The sequence below is a fragment of the Geospiza fortis genome, unplaced genomic scaffold (genome assembly GCF_000277835.1).
Source record: "Geospiza fortis unplaced genomic scaffold, GeoFor_1.0 scaffold53, whole genome shotgun sequence".
Classification (NCBI taxonomy): domain Eukaryota; kingdom Metazoa; phylum Chordata; class Aves; order Passeriformes; family Thraupidae; genus Geospiza; species Geospiza fortis.
In genome coordinates this window covers 12,240,398-12,252,430 of record NW_005054305.1, presented here as the reverse complement: position 1 = coordinate 12,252,430, position 12,033 = coordinate 12,240,398, and positions in this window count along the sequence as shown.

Genomic DNA, 12,033 nt, shown 5'->3' with positions numbered 1-12,033 from the left:
ACAGGATTATTTTCCTGCAAATGTTTGCCCTGCCCACCTTCTGTTTCACATTTCTTTCTAAGGTAATAGCAGAAACAGCTGATGAGGGCAGGTTGGTGGTGAGAGAATGTCATGTGAATGGAATGGATGAGAATCAGGGGGATTTGCCATTCTTTGCAGGCTACTAAGAACCTGTTTATATTGCTTTTGCACCAGATGGAGTAAAGGTATGAAGAGCAGAAGGATGGTCTAAAGCGTTCTAGAAAGAAAACTGTAAGAGTCGAAGTTACATATCTGGCACTCTGCATGTCAGCAGTTCCTGACACACTGATGAATTTGGTTGTGAGGAACTAAATGGTGTCAGGATTTGGGTACAAGCCTGACAGAAATTGAGGTGCTAGCTGCAAAGAGGAGATTGAGAGAGTCTGTAAAGTATTTTGTTGATAAATCAGGTTGTGGCCAGAGCACCTTGAACACCTTTCTGTAAGCATTGCATAATGATACTTTAGAGGGACCCCTCTTATGTCTCTGTATTCATACTTCTCTGTAACTTCCATAAAAATGTTTTTCTGTCTGATATATGTTTAATTAATTTATATTAGAGTCAAGGAGGAAAAATACTATTGACCTACACACTGCAACTGAATCTGACACAAAATGATAATTCTGACATAAATTATTAATGCTGCTTCTGATTTTAGGATTAATAAAACCTAATTTTTACTATGCTGACAACATTTTCTCTTTGGATGATATGATTAGACTACATTCAAAACAAATAAAGCTTTGAGCATTGGAATTAGAAAAATTGCCTCTTTCAAATTTTCAGCCTATTTTGAGAGTTTCAGAGACTGTTTTTTAATCTGCATATTATATAAGCAAAAGTGATCCACAGCTACAGGTTGAGCTTCCTCAGAGGCTTACATCATTTTGTTTAATTCACTTTTGCAAGGAAGTGGGTGTTATATGCATACTCTAAAAGAGCTTTTTGTTTTTTTCCCTAAGAGCTAGCTTCAGACATTGTGCAAGACTCAGTCAACATTTTGCCACCATTAAATTTCATTTCAGAATGATCCTTGCTCTGGAACTGCAATAAGATTGGATCAGGAACCATGAAATGGCATTAGAAAGGTGTTTTCATTGTCTGTGTTCATCATATGGCAGCAGAATAAGGAACAAAACTGCCAATTAAGCTTTATGGCTCTTGCTGAATTATGCTTCTGACTTTAGGCCCCCAGGTGTTCACATAAATGCAGGAATCTAGAACAGCGCAATGCCCAGGTAAAGTGTTTCAGTTGCTAATGTCTGTCTTCTGTCTTGGAGGCTGAGAAGCTTTGGATAAGTGCCTAATAGAGCTGTTGTCTTGTTGCCAGACACATTTCTTCCCACCTTTTGGAGCTGCATTTATGGCATACACTGGAAGATGGGCTCTCCACTGTAGTTCAGCTGAAATCAGTTATCCACTAATGCATAGCATAATTATACGGAGCCATTTTCAACTTATACCACTGTGTTTTCATGTATTCCCAGAAAACCCACACATTAAACTTCAAAATTCCTAATGTCTATATTAGTCCTCTAAATAGCTGTTGTATAATGCGTGGTGAATATTGAGGATTTGTGCTCTAAGAAATGAAAGAAAACAGAAAAAAACAGATTTTTTTTAAAGGGATTGAAGACAAAAAAATCCTCTATAGTTACTTCTATAGTACAAAATAAAAGTATTCTGAAAACTGGAATAAATCCACAAATTAAATAACCTTTATAATACATATTCTGCTCACAATGATATAAGAAATTCTTAAGTTCTTGTAATTTGTAATTAAATACTGTGATAACAGCTATATGGACACTTGATAGGTTTTATTTGAGTATCCACCAAATTAAGGTAAACCTTGTAACATTGTTTATTTTTAAAATTTATTTTAATAATATTGAGACATGTGAAGTATTAATGATCTAAACATGCTTGGATTTGTTATTAGCCGTGACCACTTTTTTCTTAAGAACATTAGTTAGGTATCAAATGTTCTTTATTTCTCCAAGTCTTCCTATGTACTTTTCAGATTGAGGCTATGATCATTTTTGGCTGTGAATGCAAACATTGGTGGGTTTGCAGACTCCTTTATCCTTTCATGTAATGTGTTACAATTTTAAGTTTCAGAACTGCCTTACTATTTATTGTTAATATTTTAAACAACAGAGAACATGCACATCATTTATACACTTGTCATAAAGGCAATTTGATTTGTATACTTACTGCAAGAAGTACAAATTCTGCTTCTTTCTGGGGAAAAAAAATTTTAAATCTGACCTCATCTCCATAAATATAGCCTCCTTTAGGTTCCATAGGCATGTAAAGGTATTTTGTTGATGCCAGTCACATTCCGGGCTTGTAGTATTTGCAGAAAGGAAACAATAGATTATTTTAGCATAACAATTTAATAATTAATAATTTAGTATAATTTTCACATTTTCCATTAAGATTTTGCACTATAATGTTACTATAGAAAACTCATAAAAAATAATAATTTCAGAAATGAAAAAATAATGAGACAAGTAAGGAATAAATAATGAGAAAAAAATTGAGAATCAGTTACATTGTTACTGACTTATTGACATCAAAACACTTGCAATTATTTTACTAATTAGATGCTGTTTCCACCAGGCATGAACTCATGCTCCATTTCAGAAAAAAATATTTGTTTTCTAAAATTAATCACTTTCTTTCTCTTTTTTTCAAAAGAGGATTGCACAGTCAAGAGGTGCACTTGAGCTAGACAAGCAGTGCTTATCCTAGGCTGTGCTTTGAAGCAGTGGGCAGAACTGGGAAGCTGGGAATAATTGAGAAGATCAGAAGCGACCTGTCTGAACTTTGTTGAGGGAATAGTGGATGCTGTTAAATAAAGCTAATTTCCTTTGGCTAATGTATTGTTAGAGGCTGCATGAATTCCTGCATGGATGAGACAGTGACACAAGGGTCTTGAAACTATAAAATCTAAATAATGGAAAATAACATTCATTTGATATTATAGTGATGCATTTAATGGAGTAATGAATACTGGTTTATTTTCATAATTTTGTACAAAATTATGCATTTAATAGAGTAATGAATACTGGCTTGTTTTCATAACTTCGTACAAAAGAAGTGTGTGAGTGGGATCAAATTAAATACTTGCATCATTCCTTTATCTCATTACAAGAAAACTAAGAGTAGTTAGTAATTTAAGATATCTGTATAATTTATTGGACAGACTTGTTTCTTTGAAACCATAAGAAAACTCACCTATTGAAATCTTTTAGACCGGGACATTATGTTTTAAGAGCTATTTTAGATGTATGGCTCTCATAACTTTCCATTTCGGTATCCTGACTTTATAATGATTTCCAGGTCTATAAAAACATTCAGGGTCTGTTAAGATTTTGAGTATGGGATTTGAAAGGAAGCTATTATGATTTATGTTCTTGACATGCAAACAAAAGGTTCTGAATGCAGTATATGGAGATCTACATGTGAAGCTTCTTCTCACCTCACTTTGACTCCATAAAACTTTACTGTCTGCTTTACACTTAAAACTGGCCTGGCTCTATGGTCAGTGGGTGAATTCTTCCCACCCTAATGTGGTAATTGTTTTCTTTTTATTGATTATGGGAGTAATTTCAATGGTTAGCTGAGATGCTGGAAATTAGACAACATGAAGCCATGTAATTATCATTTCATTTGTTCATAGCAGTTAAATAATTACTTTCATGAGTGTTTCATCAGAATACAGTATTTATATGGACTAATTTAAAAAGAATATCCAAAATTATGCAAAGAAGGGAGTGGATTGCAAATTATCTGCAGCAAATATAATCCTAGGATTTCTGGTTAATGAATCTTGGCATGTAATAGAACTTGTTGCACTTTGTCCTTCTGACCTCTTTTCTAGGAAAAAAAAAAAAGCAAGAAATCATTATGCTGCTGCCTTCACAGCAATCCAATGTCCATCAGATCCAAAGCTCTCCAACACTGTAACAGTTTCTCATCTGGTTTAATCAGCCTGCCCCACAGGAAGCTTCTACTGGCAAAGATAAGCTGCCAGTTCCTACCTTTGGGCGACAAAAAATGTCTATCTTGTCTTAATCCTCTACCTCAGAGCATTATCTGGAGTTTAAAGAGATCTCATGATATCTGACACAGTAAAAGGAGAAAAGCAGTGAAGTCAGGGGCTGAAAGGCATTGAAGAGCTTGTAAGGGTAAATAGGAGTTTGGAGAATGAGTGAATAAGGGAGAGCAATGGCACTCAGCCATGCGCTCTTTTTGCTGCAGCTGCCTCGTTGGGATCAACTCCTCCCTGCCAAGGGCACAGTGCTCTGCTCTTTGCTGTTGGATCAGACCTGTAGGATCCCAGAAAAGACGCTCGAAATACGCACACATTTTGTTCTAAAAAAAAAAAGAGGAGATGAAACTCATATGGTTTAAATGGGTTTAAATGGTTACTTTTGCTTCTTTGGTGAAATCTAAATTCAATTTCAGAGGTGCTTTCCTAGCTCTACAGATAAGCCTTTGGGAAAAAAACCCCAACCAAACTGGCAAGGAAGATTTAAAAGGTGCTCAAAAATCAGCCCCAAAGAGTTGTTTTAATGGAGAGTGCAATGTACTCTGCAAGCACAAGTGTCCCTACAGATCATGCACTGTATTATATGCTCTTATCATGTGCTCCTCCCCAGTTGTTCAAAAGGGTACAGACAACACAATCATTTTTGTGATGTTTTCTGTGGGTGGCCTTCCAGGCTTTCTGTTCTGGGCATTATTTTGTGAACATTCATCATGCAATCTTCTAATCTGAAATTACACCCGAAAAAAAAAGAAATTAAAAACAAAAAAACTAAATTAAAAAAACAATCAAAACCAAAGCAAAATGTCCCACAAAGCACAGAAAACCTGGGTGTGTTTCAGAAGATGGAAAAAAGAAAAAAGAAAAAAAACAGAAAAAAACAAAGGTCTTTGGATTTCAAGAAGTGAAACTAAACCTCACAAGAATTCTAAATCAATTTAGCAACAATCTTATCTGGTTAGATATAGCTCATCAAAACCATAGCATGCTGAAGTTAGCTGCTTCTCAATCTTCCTCCTTCAGGAGAAAAGAAAGGAACATAGTCATCTAATACTCCTTCACAGAGAGCAGGAGGATGTGGAAGAAGAAAGGATTAATGAGCACCATTCAACACAGATATCCTCAAGGAAGCCCCACAACAATAAATTATTAAACATAAAAACATAGCACCTGCTGCAGCCAAGCTAATGGTGAAAATATTTTAAAAACAAGAACTATCCTCAGGTATAACCCATTAATATAGCCTGCATCTAGAATTTTTATTGTAATTCTTCAGAAGTCACAGATTGGGCAGCAAATGCATTCATTACATTAAGATGCTTTTACCTGTATAAGGGATAGGCCTTGCTGTGATTCTGTAATGCTGCCAGTCCTCTGTTTATCTTTGTTCTGGCTGTGTGGCTCTAAATCAAGATAAAAACCAACTCAACATGAAGGAAAATAAAAGGAAGGTCATTTAATCACCACGTTAGCTTAAAATGATTATTGATTCCTGGAGGTGATGTCTAACTCTGCCAGAAAATCCATTTCAGTAATGATTACTGCCCTCTGCCTTATCTATTATACTGGAGGTTATTAAAAGTGGGAATCTCTAGGGAAGTATATAGCTTTAGACCACTAATATCATATTTAATATGTTTTTAACAGAACAGAGTTTCAGACTGTGCCCTTTAACCTACAAGCGAATCAAGGAGAGTGTAGTCTAATTATTATATATACTCCACTGGGATCTAGTCACACACTAGGCAGATAGATAAATATCAGCTGGGACAAAGATGTATTGAACTCTTCATCACTCTAAATTACCAGGTGCACACAGCTCTAGAAATAACATACTCAGAAAACTTACAGCACCCTTTTGAAATAGTTACTCAACTTGCTGCTGCACTTTACCAAATAATGTTCTCATCCTATGACACTTGTATCATGTTTCCCTCCTGGCTGGTCTCTCAAAAATCACAATGATATGAACTACTGTGGGAATAAAGAATTTTCTACATACTGGAACATCTGTCCTGCCATTATGTACACACAGGGACTCTGGTGTGTCCTAATTAAACTAGATTGCATAAGTAAATGCATAATGAGGGTAACCTGATAAAAATCAAAGCTTAAACATTCAGAAAATTAGTCTAGACCAACTAATCTAGTTGTATTTTATGATCCTAATTTCTTTCTTTACATGAATCCCTAATTTAAGGGGAAAAAACCAGGCGAGATGACATATGAAATAGCATAATAGAATTATGTTGTTTTGATGTTCCATGGACCAATTTTGGTTAATCCATGAACCATTTTATGACCTGCTGTTAATCCCTGAACTTTTTTGAACCAAAGGATCTGTATTAACACTTCAAAATTTTCATAGATCATATTTTTTTCTTATTATTTTAAAATTAGAAAAATATATTATTTCAAGGATCAGTTGCAGATCTTTTTCCATAGAATTTTGGACCACCATTAATGAAAATGTGAGACTCTCTATCAAGTGGCCAATTGAAAATAATTTTATTTATTTTAGTCCCAGAGAAGCTTTTCAAAAAGTTATTTTAAAGAAAAGTGTTCAAAAGAATAAATTATAGAACCCAATTTCTGAAATTAATTCATCTGACAGTATTTACAATATGAAAAATATCTTGATAACAATAAATAAAAATCATATAGCAAAACGTATGACTGCCTCTTTATTTATAACATTATTTTATTTTCTGCCATGAGCAAGAGATACTGTAGATCATATCAGTGGTATTATATTTGATAAGAAGAGGTGTCCAGAATCAATTACTGAAAAAAAGTAGCAGCAAATTGCAGTTCCAAACTACTGTACATATTTTAGGCATTACAAAGCATGAGGCGCAACTACTTTTAATTTTCTGGTATGCATTCCCTATAGCCTTGTGTGAATTATTATTTTATATATATATATATTTATATATATATATATCTTTGTTATGATTCTCATTCCACTTCACAAAGGGAAAAGATATTTGAAGTAGTCAATTTTCTTATCAAGGCATCCCAATGACTGTAAATATGTGCAAATAAACTGCAGTCTAAGACCCTGGTCAGATGAAGTGCCATTCACACAAGGAACAAGCCCTCCAAAATTATGCAAACACATACACCATGCTTTTTGAATGGTTTGTATACAGAGTTGTGCTATGCTACTACATCTGGGAACTCAGCACAAAGCAATTTTGAAAAATATTTGTCAGAAGATTTTTTTTTCATCTTACTGTTCTTTGCAGGATAATTTTATTTTCTCTTGATACTCCTGATATTATGGCTTTTGTACTTTTCTTAACTGATGCAGACTGAGAAAAGTTGCTGGAAAGCTTTTCAGTGGATTTAAAGAAATTTTGTCTCCATCCAACAATTAATTAGGCCCTAACAGAGTCAGAGAAGGCCTGATGATTACATTTTGAGATGCAGTGTTCAGATTATTGGCCAGATAGAGGACATACTACTAATTATTCAAAATGTCATAGAAATTTGGTTTAAAATTTCCACATCAGTAGTTTTCCACATTACACAGAGTTGATAGATGTGATCCAAACTTTAGAAACTCAGTGCATGAAATACTGTCAAGTGTTTATGTTAATGGGTGTTCTATGATTAACTTTAATGGGGACTATACACACTGTACTGTAAAATTAAGACAGGCATATATGCTCTTTAACACCCCACAACTTACAGTTTAATGGTTAATTATTTCATTCTTGAATTGCTGTTCACTTTGAAGGGTATGTGGCCCAATAAATTGTTTATTTCAACTGTGCCTGTGGATGCTTTGATATTTTGATATTTTTATTATAATGTATATATTTCAATTATTTTTATGTGGTGTCAGTAATTCATTATAGTGCAGAGAGATATGTCAGCTATGTCACTTGTAGGATAGCACTGCCTTTCCTGGCTGTATTGAGTGATTAATCATTCATTTATTTTGTGCCATTATAAGTGGATTTGTACTGCTCACCACTAGGACATTTAGCAGGAAACCTGCTGTTGCTTATCATAGGAACCTCTGGAAGAAAAAAACCCACAAAACCAACTCTAGATTAATGTCCTCAATGTGTCACTGTCAGAGAAGTCAGCCAAACCACAAAGTACTTTTTAATGGAAGAAATATCAGTTATTTTCTCTTTAAAATACAGACATAAATATGATCATAAAAATGAGGGGAAAAAATCCTGATTCACTGACCAAAGCTGAGGTCAGATTCTCAGCTGGCATGAATTTGCATGCTCCATTACTGTTAATTGGATTTATGCTCCCTGAAGGCCAGATGTTCTGTTTCTTGGTGTTGAGTGGTTTCAGAATCATAGTAGGTTTTCCTTTAGTATTCTAGTGGGTTTTTTTATGGACTGGGTACTATTGTATTTGTTCTGGTCAGTCTTTTGCCATATTTAAACTCTGACATGGTTCAGACAGTTAATTACCAGATTGCAGACTTAGGTTTTATTAAATATTTAGGATAAACACCATTTTTAGTTAAGCAATTCTTATGTTTGTCAAATTAAATTACTTATTTATATAATATTCAGCTGTGAGTGCAAATAAGATTTAAACCCTCCTTGATAGTTTTAACACTCACAGTTTCTCCTTCCTCACACCTCTGCTAGCACCTTCATTCTCCTTGTTCCCTATCAGAAACAAATATATTCCAGCCATATACTTACAGAAACTTTTTCATAAAGTCCTAAAATCTTATCTATTACTTGATAAGACCAAGAGCTTGGTGGTTCTTGTTGTTATGATTTTTAAAGATTTTTTTATTTTTTATTTTCCTGAAGATAAAATGAAGATTGGATTGAAACAAATAAGCAAATCCCCTACTACATATTACTTAACACTATCCACCAATGGGATTGCTTTTTTGATTATGTCATCCTGAACATTTTGTTCAAGATTTTATTAATAGGAATTTCTGTGGTTTAGTTAAAAAACTTGCAACTAATCATCTTCATTCCTGTAAGTCTCATGAATCAGACACTATTAAAATTTTTGTCCATCCTTGTCCTTTTCTGTGGAAGGAAAACAATGAATTATTTCACAGTACATGCTCTGTTTGTAACTTACAAAGTTTAATAAATTATAATAATTTTTAAATAGCAAATGGGTTGTATTTTCTGTCTGAGATACTGAGACTTCCGCTGATTTAAAGACAAAAAGGACCTCATTTGAGCAATGCCAGTGGGTCAAGGGAGGTGATCCCGCCCCTCTACTCAGCCCTGGTGGGGCCATATCTGGAGCGCTGTGTCCAGTTCTGGGTTCCTCAGCACAAGAGAGACCTGGAACTCCTGGAGCAGCTCCAGCAGAGGTTTAAAAATTTGATTCAGGGCCTGGAGCATCTCTCTTCTGAGGAAAGGCTGAGGAAGCTGAGTTTGTTCATGCCCAAGAAGAGATGACTGAGAGGGGACCTCATCAATGTCTGAGTCTCCAAAGGAGGGTGCTAAGAGAATGGAGCTAGGCTCTTCCTGGTGGTGCTAAGCCATAGGACAAGATACACTGAACCAAAACTGATGCACAGAAGATTCCACCTGAGCATGAGGAAGAGCTTCTGTACTATGCAGGTGACCGAGCACTGGGACAGATTGCCCAGAGAGATTGTGGGGTCTCCCTCACTGGAGGTATTTGAGAACTGTCTCCACACAATCCTGTGCTCTTGGGTGACTGTGCTTGAACAGCGAGGCTGGACCAGATGACTCAATGTGGTCCCTCCCAGCCTGACCCATTTGTTGATTCTGTGTTTCATTTTCACTTAGAAATCTTATAAAAGTTTTTGTAAAAATAAAGTTGACATCTTGTACCTGTCACTTGAAGAAAACACCACATATGTCCATATTTGAGGGAAGAAACGCATCAATGATTTCATTAACTGACAAAAAATTTCATTTATTATTATTATTACTTTTATTCTATGTAAGCATGTATTTCCTTGTCTTATACAAAATCAAAATGATTGTAGCAGCAGATCAATTATTAATAGCTTTTTTATCATTGTTCTTAAACTTCTCTAGTATTATTCAACTAATTTTCCTTCTTTCCCCTGTATTGTAATAACATAAAAGAGATGGTGTGAGTTATTGATAGCTCCCTTCTTATATCCATTTTACCTCTAAGTCCACCCATTGCCAGCGGAAAATATAAAACAAATTTATTTTTCCATAGCTCCTCACTATCAACAAATGACCCATTTGAGATCAAATGTTCATTGACTGCTTTTTTGGGGGGGAAAAGATGTGTCAAAACAAGCTTCTTTTTCTTCTTGTCACTTCCAGACAGCACAATGAAGACTAGAAAAAACTCGTATATGATGGGAAACCTGATGCCTGTTGAGCTGTGAAAAGAGCTGCCATTAGGAGCCCAAAATATTTCTGTCAGGTCAGCAAAGTATGAGAAAAGTCCCCATTAAGCAGTTTATAACTATACACCTCTTTTTTCTTTTCTCTCTCCTCCCCCTCCAAGCCTTTGATAGCCAGCAATTCACTTTGCTGGTACACACTGTGGCCTTTCTCAGAGTATAATTCACAGTGTTTATAACTGTCATTTCAGTCTCTGTACTTTGAATTTTTTCATCTCATAGCCTTTCTCTTTTTCAGGTTCTTGTCACCCTGGAAAAACACTAGTGTTTATAACCTCCCTGGCTGCACTGACTGGCTGTGTCACAAGAGGTTTTTGTAGCATCCTTGATAACCTGTTAGGAAGAATCTTGTAAACATTCTGTCATAGTAAGTGTTAGGCTAAAAATCTGTTACCTTAACTTGTATCCTCAAAATATTGGCATATTAAGTGCTTGGCAATTGGCCGATGTGATAGGCTCAATACAGTAAATTCTTCAGATACTCTTTTTTTTCTTAGTAGTATTACTTTTTGCCAGAAAATGTCCATTCTAATCAAAGAATGGGTGTTTTATTAGGCTGTGAATTCTTGGGACCTTCTGTGCTAAATATTTATAATGAAAAGCATTCTCCAAAAATGGCAATATACATCTAGAATAAAAAACAAAATGCTTTTTGTGAAGTTTTGAGCAATATCCTAAGTGAGAAATATAGGAAATTTCAAGTATTATGGTTTTATATGCATTGCCATGGGAGAATGTAGAAAACTCCCAACTCTTCTCTGTTATTTCAACAATAAGAAGTCTGAGGCATCCAGAAAGCTTAGCAGAAAATTGTATTTTCTAGCACTAGTAGATTCTGCGTAATCAGTGGTGCTAGTCTTGCAATAGTTAAACTTCCCAAATCCTTTGGTATAGTTATGTGAATTTTCAGAGTAATAATTTATAGGTGAGAACTAGGTATTGTTTAACTCAAAAAAGGCACCAAAAATTAAGATGGTATATTTACAGTTTGTTTCAATTTCTGTTTCTGTCTCAATTTTTAACTGCTTAGAAATCTGCAAGAACATTCAAACTGAAGTGTGATATTGGAAAAACATGAACCTTTACCTATAGTGTCTCCAAGGCGCCACAATCTAGATATTAAAATCCATCTTAGATAATATCCATATGTATATAAATAGATATATTAATATAAATGAAGACACCATAAATATATGGTGAGGCTTACACATTATGAAACAATGCTGATTTTGACTTATGTCACAAAAATTTAGACTTATATTGATAAAGTAGATTAAAATTAACCTCTTGTCCCAAGGAGGTATTAGGATGTCTGCCTGCAATGGCTTCAATGAACGTAAAGTTGTGAAGAGTAAGAAAACCTTAGATATTATTTTGGCAGAAAATTGTGAGGCAAATCAAAGAAATTAAATAATTCTCTTCACTATAGAGATTTACATTTCCCATGGATTTGGAAGTCAGGAAGACAAGTATGTGTTCTGGCAAATGTTTCTTTTTTCCTTGGAATGAGGCAAAGGACTTGCTGCAAACCGATCACCAATTCACTGCTGCCAGGAGTGCATACTGGGTGAAATGGAGAAGTCCTTT